The sequence below is a fragment of the Neovison vison genome, chromosome 2, assembly GCF_020171115.1.
Source record: "Neovison vison isolate M4711 chromosome 2, ASM_NN_V1, whole genome shotgun sequence".
NCBI classification, from domain to species: domain Eukaryota; kingdom Metazoa; phylum Chordata; class Mammalia; order Carnivora; family Mustelidae; genus Neogale; species Neogale vison.
Window position 1 is genome coordinate 168,652,383 of NC_058092.1, and position 13,765 is coordinate 168,666,147.

Below are 13,765 nucleotides of genomic sequence, written 5' to 3' on the forward strand. Positions count from 1 at the left end.
TGGGTATAAATGGAGATGAAGGAGTGCACTTGTGATGAGCCCCGGGTAATGTCTGAAGTGTTGAAGCACTATGTTGTACACTTGAAACTAATATTACACTGTATGTTAATTAGCTGGAATTTATATAAAAATTTTTAAAAATATTGATATTGTCTGAGAAATGGCCTAAAAAAATAGGGAAATTCTTACCTAGAAGAGTTAAGAGAGCTCATATGATATGGTGTTTCAAAATTTTCAAAGGTGAGTTTTAGTTGAATCATTTTATAATCACCTGCAATATTTGCTTTCTATCACTCTTGTAACAAACAACCACAGACTTAATAGCTTAAAACAACACAAATTAGCCTGCTCTTAAACAGGCATAGTCAAGAGAATGAGAAGACAAACCACAAAATGGGAGGAAATATTTGCAACAGATAATGTCTGATAAAGTACTGTTATCTAAAATATGCAAAGAGCTCTTAAAATTCAACAATAAGAAAACCAGCAGTCAATTAAAAATGGGCAAAAAATTATGACCGACACCTCCCCAAAGAATATGTATATACAGATAGTAAATAAGTATATGAAAAGATGTTCAAAATGATGTCATTAGGGAAATGCTTATTAAATCAAGATACCACTGCACACCTATTAAAATGGGCAAAATCTAAAATCCTGACCATGCCAACTGTTGGCAAGGATGTGGAGCCACAGGAGCTCTCCTTCATTGCTGGAAGAATGCATAGTGACACAGCCACTTTAGAAGACAGGTTGGCAGTTTTTTGTTTTTGTTTTTGTTTTTATAACCAAGCTAAGCATACTTTTACCATATGATCGAGCAGTCCCTCTCCATGGTATTTACCCATGAGTTGAAAACACGTTCACCATAAAACCTGCATAATGATGTTTATAGCAGCTTTCTTTTAATTACCCAAATTGAGTAGCAAACAAGATCATCTTTCAGTAGATGAATGGATAAATAAACGGTTTCATCCAGACAATGAAATATTATTCATTGATAAAAACAGATGAGTATTCAAGCTATGAAAAGATATGAAGGAAAACTTTAATGCTTACTAAACTTTATCACATCCTTTGACCTTTGACCAGAATGACCAGGAAAGGGACCTGCCCGTGCTGATGCATTTTGATTTTTACTTCTTCATTTCTGAGCTAATCCTTGCCATTTTAGGGGTTTCAGGGTGGGTTAGTCAAATGAGTGTCCAGTTCTTGGTTTGGGCTCAGGTCATAATCTCAGGGTCATGAGACCAAGCCCTGCATTGAACTCCATGTTCCGTGGAGAGTTTGCTTGAGGATTTCTCTTCTCCCTGTGTTCCTCCCTGTGCTTGCTCACTCTCTCAAATGGATAAATATATCTTTTAAAAAATCCTTGCCATTGTATATATTAGTGATTTTAACCTACCGTTTGTGTTTTTAGGCAATGTTTACTTCCTTCAGTGTCACACTGGTGTATTTCTGTCTCAGTCAGTAATTACAATAAATTATCGTCTCCTATATGTTTTTTGGTTGATGTAATAATGACATGTAAGGGTCTTGCTTCCTACCCCACGGTCCTGTAACTATAGAAAAGTCTGTTAAAAATCAGAGAGTGAGAATGTTAAGAGTATATATAGTTCGCACTGTAAAAAGCTTTGAATCAAACATTTTAACTGTATGAATTGATGATAGTGCTTGTCAGCATAATTCCCATCCTTTATGGACACAGTGAAGTAGAAGCCATGTGCATAGGGTCATGTGGCCTTTATCCCAATCCCAGAGGTGAATGCAAAAGAAAAAAGATTTTGCCAAAAGTATGGTTGGTTAAACTGTAATCTTTTCCTCCTGTCTTTCTCCTTCTCTTCATCTGCTTTCTCTCCTTATTCTAATTAAGTAAACTCATCTCTAGCTCAGCTGAGTGTAAGCACAAAATTCACAATTTGAGGGAATCTGTTATAAGCCACAGAGCATTTATGTTGTAGATTTTCTTAATCGCTCGCTTTTTTTCAATTCTGGAGGGTACATGAGGAATAAATCTGATTTGTGACCCACTTTGAGTTCTAAGAATAGAACTTTTCTGAATAAAAAGTGTGCTGCAAAGACTCACTTCCATTCTGGTTGTAGAAGGTGATAAGAGACTGTGATTCTCACATTAGTAACCCAAACAAGTGACATAATCATAGTTTATTTTTAAAGCAACAGAGAGCTGAGGACAAAATTAACTTTATATAACAAAGTAGAAGTGACATGACCTTCAGAAGAGAGGACACCCACTGCTGTGCTCAACCCCAACTAAAACAAAGGGAGACAAGCATCCTTGATAGTCCAGGCGCAGGAGAAATGAGCATATGGATGAGTGGGACGGTATACCCTCCAGCGGAGGACCAAGCATGTGGGAGCACTCCACTACCCCCAACACTTTCCACTCCAGCGAGGGCTGGGGGTATTGTCTCCAGAATGGAGGCGGGATATGAGATCCTAGAGAATCCCCCTGGGACAGAAGGAAGAACCACCTGAGAGGAGCCTTTATAACTAGGGGTCTGATATATGGTCTCACAGCCTTCTCGAGGCCAGGTGTGGGGCAGCAGGGCCAACGTCTCCCACAGCACACACAGTGGGCAGCAGGGTGTAGTTGCAAGACAGATTGCCGGTGACCTTTAACAGCTGTCAATCAAGATCTAAAGCAGAGGCTGATGGGGCACAATTCATAAAGCTGGGGACACACCTGTGAGACATGTCCTCATTGTGGGACCTCCTCAGGGCTAAGATCCCAGACTCTGTGGAAGGAAGGTCAATATCCCAACTTCAGAAGGGTGATCAAAATTGACTAGAGCTGCAGTGAAGTCTGCAGATAGCCCGACCACAGAGCATGCTGACTCAGTTTCCACTCCCTTGGTCTGATAGGAGAAGGGATATGTTTCTTTGTGGAGACAAAAGGGAAAAAGGAAAACAGGGAGAGAAGAAAAAAAGGAAGGAGAGAAAGAAGGAGGAGGGAAGGAAGGGCAGGTCAGAGATAAGGACTTGTTGAGTGCATCAAGTTGGCACAGTGATGTTGCACTAGATCCATCCCTACTCATGAATGAAATATAGTCTTGTTTGGCTTTGAACTTACCTCATTCTAAAAATATGTATTTTTGAATTTTATGTTTATTCGGCAACTTTGGTAGTGCCTATTTGACCTAAGTATTATTTCATCATTTGTGTGTGTGTGTGGTTTGGTGGGTTAGATTGAGGTGTACCACTGAAACACGCAGTTGTTTCCTATATGGTCCTCTCCCAGGGTGGGAAGTTCAACCATTAAAGTGTCCATTTGTGTTCCCACACATTATTTTAGAAGGCTTTGGTCCATTGAAAATCCCTTGGTAAAATTATATTACTAAGTCACTAAAAGTTTTACATGTTAGCATGAGGCGGTTTTTTATAGAGAGAAGGTAAGGTAAAGTTGAAAGCAAAATTCTATCAGATATGATCCATAGAATGGTAATTATTCCAGATATGAATAGTTACTATGTATATCAGAGTTTCCATGGTCAGTCAGGTTTGTAAACACCTGATTTAAACAAAGTGTTTACTGTAGAAGGTGTCTAGAGGATTCCCAAGGAGGAAACAATTTGGAGTGTTCTCTAAGTGTTATTATCCTACTTGAACAGTGTACCTTTCACACCTCTGAGCGTGTTACTGGTGTGTACAGAACATCACAGTGCAGCATAATGGGAAGCCAAGATGCCTGGGCTGAACACTAAAAAAAATTTTGAATATGAATTGCATTTTTGCTTCAGAGCAGAAATTTTTTTGTAAGACCAACAATTTTTTTTTAAGATTTTACGAATTTATTTGACAGAGACAGAGACAGAGAGAGAAAGGACAGAAGCTGGGGGGGGGGGCAGCAGGCAGAGGGAGAAGCAGGCTTTCTACTGAGCAGGTGACCTGAGCCAAAGGCAGATGCTTAACCAACTAAGCCATCCAGACACTTCATAAGACCAACAATTTTTTGAGCATTCAGTAAAAATAAAAAAGTTGTAGAAAGATTTAAATCAGGTCATTGAATGGGAACTGATTTGTGAATAAAATGTACATTTAATCAGGAAAGTTTATAATCTAGTATAAATGAGACCTTTGGCTCCTTTAAAAATAAGTGTGTTTCTAGAATGTACCGTGAAATATGAATCACATAATTGTACTTTAATAATGGAGTGTCACCAGGATCTGCCTCTGTTATGAAAAATATATTTTAGTGGATTTTTTTTTTTAAAGAATGAGATCACAATTTAATGAAAGGTATACTTTTTTCATATGAAATACAGGATAACGTATTTTCTCTCTGCATTTTTTCTATTATTTATAGAGGCTCCTGCTGGATAATTGACACATTACAAAATCATAAATGTTGAGTGATTGGAAGTGCATGAAAGCCATCTGGACACAATTCTTGTTATTACCTCAAAACAGAAGAAAGAAAACCATGAAAATAATATTGCTATGAACAGAAAACAATCATTGTTTTTTAAATGTAATTAAAATTTTTGCAGACAGTTTTCCATTCTTGAAAATTCTATTTGCCTGCCTGGTATTCAAATAAAAACAAATGAAAGTCACGAGACACCACACAAATTTCACATGCTGCCATGGCCGGTCTATTTTAACACAGGTGCACAGATGTAGGTGCTGTGTCATATCTGCCATGATAACGGTTTTCTCAGAGCTTAGTGAAGGCCAAGGGAATGTGCTTGCTTTACTGAGAAATCTGTAAGAAAAAAACCATTTTTTAAAGAAGGAATTTTTTCATCCTTTTTCTTTTTTTTTAAAATTTTTTAATTTTTTTATTTTTTATAAACATATAATATTCATCCTTTTTCTTCATTCCCTCCCTCCTTTTCTTTTTGTCTTTCAGTCTTTCCTCCTTTCCTTTTCTTCTTTTGTCTTCCTGTGTCCCTTCTTTCCTAACTGCCTTGTTTCTCAGATTTTAGTAAGTACAATTGTGATATCCATTCTTGCAGATAAATTTGAAGACACTGAATTATAAACAGAGGGAAGTGAAAGGTATGCAGAGTCCCACTAGCCTGAGACAACAACTAACATTCTTCCCTCTATTCTTACGCCGCACATTTAAGTTAGCTGCATCTCTTGACCGTAGGTTATTGTTTTGATTACTTCAAGGTAAAGAAGAGGAAGGTGAGGAGCATAGAGAAGAAACAGAAGGAAACGGGGTCCTTAGTGTTGTCCAACAATTTAACCAGCTTTTAGATGTTCCAGTTTTGTTAGTCAGTGGACCCCTTTGGTTCTTGTTTTTCTGAGTTGTGTTTCTGGTGCTTGTGGCACACTGTGAGAAACGCATGTTCTTCCTTCTCCAAAACATCTCCTCCATTTTGATCGTCAGAGCTGTCACGAGGCAAGGGTTCTCAACATTGCATGCATCAGAATTCCCTGGAAGGCTTATAGCAGCATAGCTTGCTGAGCCTACCCACGTAGTTCTGATCTAGGAGGCCTTGGATGAGAATGTCTGTTTCTAACAAGTCTCCAGTTGTCGCTGATACTGTTGGTCCAGGAACCACCTGCTGAGAATCACTAATCTATGCCCGCAAGTCTATGCCCGGGAGTCCAACCTATACCCAATGGTACCAGACGTGGTACCATATTAATTGCTAAGTCTATGGAAGAAACAGCTTTTGTAGTGATGGTACCTCTTCACTTATAAAGCTATATCTGATTTTTTTTTTCACGCCAGGGAGAGGAAAGGAAATAATGCTTGTTAATTGTGAATTAAAAACAAACAAAAATGAAAAACCTCACGAATCAACAATGCGTTACTTGATACAAGTATAAAGGAATCCTGGGTAGAGAAACTCATAGTCTGGTGATTGAGCACACTGGAGGTGTAATGGGTCATGACTAGAAACGGTCTTCTTCTCGGTTCTCAAGGGTATGTGTGTGGACACTCAGTAGGATTCTGCATTACTTCAGGGACCCAGGGACAAGAGAAGGAGGGAAAGCACAATTCTGCTTTTGAGGTGTGTTTTTGTGAATATATTCCCTCTCTGCTCATTCCCCATCCATCTTCCAAGCATCGGTACACCTGTTCACTTTACCTGCAGAAAACAAATACAATTTATAATTTTTCTGAGTTTTTGCCACTTTCTTTTTAAAAGATTTTATTTATTTATTTATTTGTCAGAGAGAGAGAGAAGAGAACGCATGCAAGCACAGGCAGAGGGAGGAGCAGGCAGAGGGAGAAGCAGGCTCCCTGCTCAGCAGGGAGCCCAGTGCAGGACTCGATTCCAGGACCCTAGGATCAGGGCCTGAGCTGAAGGCAGATGCTTAACCGACTGAGCCATTCAGATGTCCCTGTCACTTGGTTGTTTTTAACAACTAAGCCTTATTCAGAACCCTACTATTATATTTCTCTGTAAAAAAAAATATGGGTTTTGTAGAAAATTTCCATTAAGCAGAGAGGAAAAAAATCCACAGTATTGGCAAGAGTGTATATACATGCCTTTCTGTATATACTGAAGGAAGCTAAAATATAAGACAAAGCCCAAATTCACCTCTCAGAATGCAGTAATAACTATTTTTTGTTGTTTCCTGTATGTCTCCAGTGAAATTCAGTTCTGTCCTTTTTCTCTTTGTCAACAACTTCAAAACACATTCTTCCTAAAAAGGAGTTGAATGTACTAAAAATATACAAGTCACATCACAGTAGGGCACATGGTTCGGGACCTGGCTTGTTCTGTCCGTGGAAAGAAAATTGTTATTGGTTTTGACAGATTAACTGACCCCATGGAAATGCAAACTCTGTGTTTAAAATCCAAGTGAGTTGTCCAGACATTCATCTCTGAGGTTAGATGGAGCCTTGTCTCATCAGTATTCCGCGCTCTGCCTTCAGATGAAAGCAAGTAAGAAACTTCCTTGGATGAGGAGGAAATAGAAGGAATCTTATCTGAGACCAAAGACTGACATCATTCACTCATACCCAACTCCCATTACCTTCAGTCAACTTCAGCTTCTCATCAGAAAAAAGAATTTGCTGCAGGAAAGAATTTTGAACTTTACTGATAGTATTACAAGTGGATCAAGGCTTATAATAATGAGTTTAATATCTTGGATGCAGAAGGAATAATTGGATTCTGGCAAGTCTTTTAAAAATTATTGGCTTACTGAATTTTATTTTTAATGTAAATTTTAAAGTAGGTGTATATCGCATATAGCTGTATCGATGGAAAGACCCCAAAGTATACAATATTACTGCAGTGTTGCATAAACAGTTTCAAATTACAGGTTGAAGGAGTGTGACACCTTTCAGAATAAGGAATGTGCATTAGGGTTAATTGGTTGTGAGCATAGTACCAGGTTCTTCCATGTAACCCTTTTAACATGTGTGCTGCTTTCTTTCCTTTTTGTTAAGTCTCAAATTAATAACAATAATAATAAGTGAACAATAATCAGCACTAATCTTAATATTAATACTTAATATACTTACTGTACATATATATATGTATACACACACACATATATAATAATACTAACTATACTTAACATTATTTGGGTTTCTACTATGAGCAAAGGGGAGTTATATATGCATTATCTTGTTTGTTCTCACTGTAGCCCAGTGAGGCAGATGATATCACACTTTTATCCTCATCTGACCAATGTGCAAACTGGAGTCTGGAGAAGTTAAATTTTCAAGATCACATACTCAGAGGAAGTAAGAACAGAAAATCAAACCCAGGTTTGCTTCAAATGGGAGTTCACAGTAGTTTGTATTAGTTGGCACAGAGACCACAGGATCCCTATGTTTTCATTTTTGTTTTTTTTTGGGGGGGGGTTGTTTGTTTGTTTTTCTGTTCACAGCAGCTTAAAGCAAACTCCTTGCCAGATGCACAGATGCCATGCATCCAAGCGGAATCTGCAGCAGGGGAGGCAGCTTTAGCAGCAACCAAGTGCAAGTGTGCTGTGTGATTCGTATTAGCAACCATGCAGGAAGGTGTTCTGTCATTTAAAAAGGCTTAGGTTAGTGTAAATGGCTATGCTCCCTAGGAATTTTAATTCTTAAAACAAAAAGGCGCTTATCCTGAGGTGTCATGGAAATTCATCTTGATCCCTTCTTTACAGCCTGTCTTACTTGAGATGGACGCAATGAGAAGTGAGAGCACAGGGGTTACTGACTCTGTGGTAAACATTGCTGGAAGATAACCCACCACCCTTCTCTTATATTAAGGAATACAGAGAATAAACACAGATAACCTGGTTTCTTGCTTCAGGAAATACTGCCTCTTGAAAGATAAACTGCAGGTCCAACAAAAATAGTGTATGAATCTAGCCTAACACCTTGCTCATCAACATTCTTCCAAGATTCCTGCTTTACTATTATAAACTCTGATTCTGGAAATTCTGCCCCATCCCGGTCAACGCCTCACCTTGTGAGGAAAACTAAAACCCTACAATCTAGCCTTCACCTTTGAAAATATCTTGGGCTCTTTTTCCATCTTGAGATGCTGCAAAAATGCTGCCAAGAACAATTGACTTTATTAGCATATTACGTAGCTGCTCAGAGGTCAGACTCAGGAATGAGACTGGTTGCGTTGGAATCCTGGTTTGACAAGTCGTCACTTGGGTGATCTCAGTAACTCATTTAAGCCTCTCCAGATATCAGCTTTTCCTGTAAAATCGGGTTAATAATATTGCTTTCTTCAGCCACTTACTGTGAATTAGATAAAATAACAAATGTAGAGGCCTTAGAACAGTGACTCAATGCTCAATATAATTTGTTATTTTCCCACTTCTATGTAAGGCCTTCATCAGAAAAGGATGTCAGTAATCACTTGGTTTCACCCGTTGTTCAGGTGGGGTTTTATTCTTTGTTTAATCACCTTTTTAATTGTCTCTTCTTCCTATGTTGTGACTTCCTCAGGTGCTTCTACATGGCACCTGCAGACAGTATCTCTTCTGTGTGGTCCAAGCCCCTTCCCCAGTGCGACCTGAATTAGCTTTTGCCCTGTCTTCTTGCCAATGTGATCATGTTGATATGACCGAGTTTATGGTTTTGGGTAGTATTGACATCTCTCCAAATAATATGACTCATACTTGAGCGAGTACCTTCAATGCTTTAACTCAAAGAAAGGACATAATAATACATAACTAGATCAGGTAAGGAAGGAAACATAAAGGTATTCTTGTTCTACTTAAATGGTAACTATCGACCCCATAACTTTGAAGATTCCATTTTCAAAGACTAGAGGGAAGATGCAAACTATAGGTTACTATCTTCTTCAAGAACACAAGTCAGGGGGTACCTGGGTGGCTCAGTGGGTTAAGCCTCTGCCATCAGCTCAGGGATCTCAGGGTCCTGGGATCGAGCCTGCATCAGGCTCTCTACTCAAGAGGGAGCCTGCTTCCCCCTCTCTCTCTGCCTGCCTCTGCCAACTTGTGATCTTTCTCTCTCTGTCAAATAAATAATAAAATCTTAAAAAAAAGAAAGAAAGAAAGAAAGAAAGAACAAACACAAGTCAAAGGAAGTCCAAACTGTCACTAAAAAATACTTTACTACTTAAATCCCGAGGTTTGAATTGTCACAATTAATAGCTCAGAGTTGTCTCTGACAATTTTGATGATGTTCTTTAGCAAAATTTGCCAGTTTTGAAGTCAAGCAAATTCTTGAGTAATTGGAGGAAATTTAAATTTCCAAATGAAAATTCAGTCTATGAGAATCACAGACAGTTTTCAGAAAATAGCATTTTTAAATGGACTTATTACTGATACACAGACATAAGTTTAAGTAACTGCTTCTTCTCTGGATGTTTTGTTCCACATGAGTAGTTTGCTTGCACTAACCATTACATACCTTTGTGAGAAAATATTCTCAGCAGTTTTTTTTTTTTTTTTTTCTCCCCACAGTTCTGTACCTCTAGTGAGCAAGGTATTAATTGCTGCTGGGTTTGATCCATCTTTTAAAGGATATTTGTAAAGTGACCAGCCTTGGATGACAGAGATAATATTTTCTACTGAATACTCTAGTTACAGTTGTTGCTAAAAGGAATGTTGCCTTTGTATCTGAACCAAGAGTCCAGTATCATCTATCTGCATCCATGAAACGGTGGTAGGTTAGCTTGCAAGTGGAATGAAATGGTAGACTCTTCAAAGTTCTCAAAGGTTTTTGTGATAATTTTCATGACAGGAGCATGACTTTTTGAAGGAGGGAGGGTGAAAGATTTACCACCAATTAGCAGAATTTTAGGGAGATCCATGAGAATTCATAGTGAACATTTTAACCAAATGTGTGGCCAATTGAAGAATAATGGAATTCTACCTGTGGCCTGGAAATGAGGAGAAAGTAAGTGGACAGAGGTTGCAGGCTGGCTGGGAATATGCTAACTTGGTTATACTACCTTTGCTAGTTATAGGAGGGGATTCTTTGCCAGGCTAGTGGTTGACCTCTGGTCTGTTCCATTGCCACACTAGTACTAACATTCTTCCTGAGTGGACAAAAGGGTTTTCAGACAAATAGAAGAGTTCTGACAGACACTTATGGAGAAAGCCACTTGAGTTTTATGAAGAAGACCCTGATGATTTATAGGATTTGTTCAGCTGGCTGGGTCTGTTCAAATGGAGACATGTTGGAGGTCAACAGTGATGCTTGGAGTCTTGTCAGTAGTAGGATTACTTAAATGCTGAGTAAGAAAAATTGAGCAGATAACTGTGGATAACTTGTGAGAAGAGGGCTATGGTCCTTTGATAAGCATATTTGATACTTACTCTCTTTTCCTCTCAAAATGAAGGAATTGCAGATAAAATTTTCAAGGAATAACACCGCCACCCTAACTACTGGTTTATAATAGTTGTTCAGAACATAGAGACCCTTCTTTTTTTTTAGTTCTTCTCATTTAAGAGTGAGGAATCTTGAAAACTTATCTCTGGAGCAAGGACTTATGTATAGTAGCTGAATTAACAGTGCACTAAATTGAAATTGTGTTTCATACAAGGCATTCAGTAAGGAATAGCTATGGTGAGCCAAGGTAACCAAAGATTCATGTTGATAACATAATAATATCAGTGGTTTTCATTGTTGTTTAGCCATGAAATTAACCAAAGACTAAAAGAAATAGAAGTTAGGTTTAAAGCCAGGAGAATAAAGAAAGCAGAGAATTAGGAATGGTTAAGAGCCAGTGCAGAACCAGGAGCTAGGAATTAAGGTGAGCCTTTGTCTCTTAGGATTTTCTTCCTCCAAACCAAGGAAGACCTCAGAGTTTTCATCTAGTTCTCACTGATATGAGGAAAAAAATAATAATTGTTTGTCCATGCACCACAATGCTGGATAAGAGTAAATATTAACCTGAAATCCTATCTATTGGGAGATAACTCTTCCCAGCCTTCTATATTTCTGCGTGTACTATGAGCAAAGACGTCAGTGGCTTTTGTTCTGGAATATCTGTTCGAAGAGGTTTGTGTCATGAAGAGACTTAGATTAATAGAGATAGTGTGTCCCTCGGGAGTAGTGGACATGTTTGCTTACTGTCCGGTATAAAAATGATGTTTCTTTCCAGGGCAACCCAGGGAGACTTGCCTAGAGCCCACTATAAAAGATTCAGTTTTTCTAATTTGCATGTAGAGTAAAATCTCAGCCCTTTCGCAGTACCACTTACTCAAGTTCGTCTGTCCTGTGCTGTGTTCCCTGGGTACACAAGAGAGGTGCTGACTCTGTTTCCACCCTGGATGGCCCTTGCACTCCTCCCTAATCCCTTCCTGCTCCTCTACCAGGAGCAGTGTAGAAAGGAAGTTGTCTAAGTCCTTGGTCTGTGCTTCTAACACATAAATGCATTTTAGGCAGGAAAGCTTATATCCTTGCCTCCAGTTTGTCTCCTGGAACATTTCGGTTCAATCTACTACTTCCCTCACCCAAATCCTGGTGTCCCCCCATTTTTCTCCCCAACACACTTTCTAACTCCATTTGCTAAAATCTAATCCACAAAACCGGGTTCATTGACTTGACAATTTCCTGAATAATCAATTAGCCAAATATGCATGTTTTTTAATGCATGTATTAAAGCTTACAGCTCTTTTTAACAATAGCTGTATTTGTTTTCCTATGATTTTCCTGATAGTTCTATTTGTTTTTCCATGATTTCCCAAGGACTGGAGCAAGGAGATGGGATTGCTTTTCATAAGGAAAGGCCAGAGGGGGAAGAAACATGAAATTGGCTTTTGGCAAATTAGCACTCAGTGAAATGGAGTGTTTTCTGCAATTTCAGACACTTAAGATAAAAGAGGATGTTCCCCTCCCTCCCCTGCCCACTTTTAGTTAAAAAAGTGTAAGAAAGAGAATTTAGTTCCTAGCAATTTGTGGAATGAAAGCCTACTCGAAGAAGATAAAACAGGGGTACTGGTACTCTGCACATCTCACATACTTAGAAGTAGTAAGATCTGCATTAAGAAAAAGAATTCTCAAAAAAAAAAAAGAAAAAAAGAAAAAGAAAAATTATTTTCCAGTTATGTATAACACAGTACTTAGGAAGATAGCAGGATAGTCACCACAAGATAGATGAAATTGGCTTCCCTTGGTAAATGGAGGATTCCAGGTCAGCAGCTCCAAATCCCAGAAGGAAGTGGTATTTCATTGTGGCTTTGATTTCTATTTCCCTAATGGCTAATGATATTGAGCATCTTTTCATGTGCTTATAGGACATTTATTTATCTTCTTCAGAGAATTGTCTTTTCAGATTCTTTGCCCATTTTTAATGGGTTACTTATCTTTTTGTTATGAGCTATAAGAATTCTTCATATAATCTATATATATAACCTTTAATAGGCATATGGTTTACAGATATTTCCTCCCATTCACTGGGTTGTCTTTCACTTTCTTTATGTTGTCCTTTGAACTATAAAAGTTTTCAATTTTGATGAAGTCCAGTTTGACTGTGTTTTCTTTTGTTGCTTATATTTTTGCTGTCAAATTATTTAAGAAACCAAGGCCTGCTCCAAGGTTATGAAGATTTAGTCCCATTATTTCTTCTAAATATTTTGTTGTCTTAGCTTTTCCATTTAGGACAAGCAATTTCTAGGTCTTTGATCCATTGCGAGTTAATTTTTATGTGTGGTGTAAGGGAGAGGTCCAGCTTCATTCTTTGGCAAGGGGCTATTCAGTTGTCACAGCAGTACTTTTTGAAGACACTTCCTTTCCTTTTGAATTATATTGTTGAAAGAGAAGATTTAACCCTTGTCAGAAATCGTTGGCTATAAATGTGAGGGTTTATCACTGGACTCCTAATTTAATTCCATTGATCTGTATGTCTTTGCTTATGCTAGTCCTACTTTGTCTTCATAATGTAGCTTTATAGTAAAATTTGAAATAGGATTGTGTGTGTCTTACAACTTTGTTCCTTTTCAACATTGTTTTTGCTACTTAGGGTCCCTTGAAATTTCCATATAAATTTTATGGTCTGCTTGTCAGTTTCTGCAAAAAGAGAAACTGGGATTTTCATTGGAATGGTATTGAAAATGTAGATCAGTTTGGGGAATAGTGTCATCTTAGGTCTTGCCATTTGTTTAGATATTCTTTAAGTTGTTCCAGCAATGTTCTAGAGTTTTCACAAGGTAAGTTTTGCACTTTTATTAAACTCATTCCTAAGTATTTTATTATTCCTGATGCTATTGTAAATGGAATTTTTTTTAAAGATTTTATTTATTTATTTGACAGACAGAGGTCACAAGTAGGCAGAGAGCAGGCAGAGAGAGAGAGGGAAGCATGCTCCTTGCTGAGCAGAGAACCAGACACGGGGTTCTATCCCAGGACCCTGGG